At 60.3% G+C, this 1,487-nt stretch overlaps 1 pseudogene; it reads left to right on the top strand.

Annotated features, from left to right (window-relative positions):
• LOC119594555 overlaps positions 1–1,250 on the top strand; it is a 22,937-nt pseudogene extending 21,687 nt beyond the window's left edge.
• Positions 1,251–1,487: the final 237 nt, after the last annotated feature.

The following is a 1,487-nucleotide window of genomic DNA, read 5'->3' on the forward strand; positions in this document are numbered from 1 at the left end:
AGGGCGGCTTGCAGATCCTGCCGACGCGCCTCAGCAACGGCGACCTGGCGCTCGTGCTGCCGGCCGCCCTGCCCACCGCGCGCGCGGCCGGCGGCGAGGACCGGCGGCAACCGAGCGCCGCGTTGCAGGCGTCGTCGCCCGTGCTGACCGCCATCTTGACGTCCGGCCGGAGCCAGGCGTCGGCGCCCGCCTCCGTCGTGGTGCAGCCGCCCGCGCTCTCCGCCGGCAGCGACGACTCAGCGCTCGGCACGGAGCCGCACGACGTGTCCGACAGCGACATGAGTTCAGGGGTCAGCACGCCGCTGTCCTCCGTCAGCAGCGCGGGATCGCCCCTGCCGCTAGAGGAGGGCGGGAGGGCGTCCCCGCGGCGCGGCGCCCCCGGGACGTCGCGCGCGTCGCCCACCATCAGGCCGCAGGTGTGGAGCAGCAACCACTTCCGGGAGGAGCTGGGCGCGCCGGCGGGCCCCCCCCGGGCCGCCCCCCGCCGCCAGCCCGTCCTCGCGCCCAAGCCCACCTACGCCCCGCGCCCCGCCCCCGCCGACGCCCCCAAGCCCCGCAAGGACAGCAGTCCCCCGAGGGAGCCCCCGCCACCGCAGAGCATGTGGCGCCCGTGGCACTAGGCGCGCCCACCCCCTCCGCGCCCACACCGTTCCCACCGCCCCCCTCCCCTCCGTCTTGCCGCCGTCTCGCGCCCTCCAGAGTACAACGCAGCGCCCAAAGGGAAGAAGAAGCTCGCAAAGAGGAAGAGAAGAGCACGAATGAAGCCTCAGTACAATAGGCCTCAGGTAAGACCTTGAGGTTCAGAGACGTTGACTATTTTCCCCCACAAGACATTTGAAGAACTCTCTCTCCTCAAAGGCTTCACGAATCTGTTCACCTCGATTCCTCCTGTTTCTTTTACGTATCTCTCTCGTCGACGCCGATTTTCCTTGAGAGAGAGCGAGAGAGAAGAACGAAAATTAAGGCTCACACGCTCCCGTCTCCCAAGAAGTATGCACGTCGTCCTAATAATGACAGGTATTCGTTTCTCGGCAATTGTCAACTACGAGTCTCCCCTGATAGTCCCAGAATACAGAAGAGATACGAAGAAAAAGTAATAGATATATATCAGCATTTCTTCAGCCTCCCCTCAAAAGAAGCCTACAGACAATTGCCAAAAAAAAAATTGCATACGAAGACGATCAGATAAATAAAAAGAAAAAGAAAGCCACTAAGAAGAGGGAGGACGAAACTTAAGGCATACAAAAAAATACGAAAGAAGATAGATAAAGATGGAATATTCTTGGAAACGAAGAATTAAGGGCATACCACCGCGCCCAATGATCTCATTTTGTCGCCACTCAACGCCAGAGGACCTTAACTAGCAGTCGAGGGAATTGACACTCGGGATTGGTCGTTGAACAAGCTCGTTCACCCGACGCCGAAGACGAAGGAGAAAGAGATAATCCTCCTACGCTGAGGGTTTCCACGAAAGAGAGAGGAAAACA

The sequence above is a fragment of the Penaeus monodon genome, chromosome 34 (genome assembly GCF_015228065.2).
Source record: "Penaeus monodon isolate SGIC_2016 chromosome 34, NSTDA_Pmon_1, whole genome shotgun sequence".
Taxonomy (NCBI): Eukaryota; Metazoa; Arthropoda; class Malacostraca; order Decapoda; family Penaeidae; genus Penaeus; species Penaeus monodon.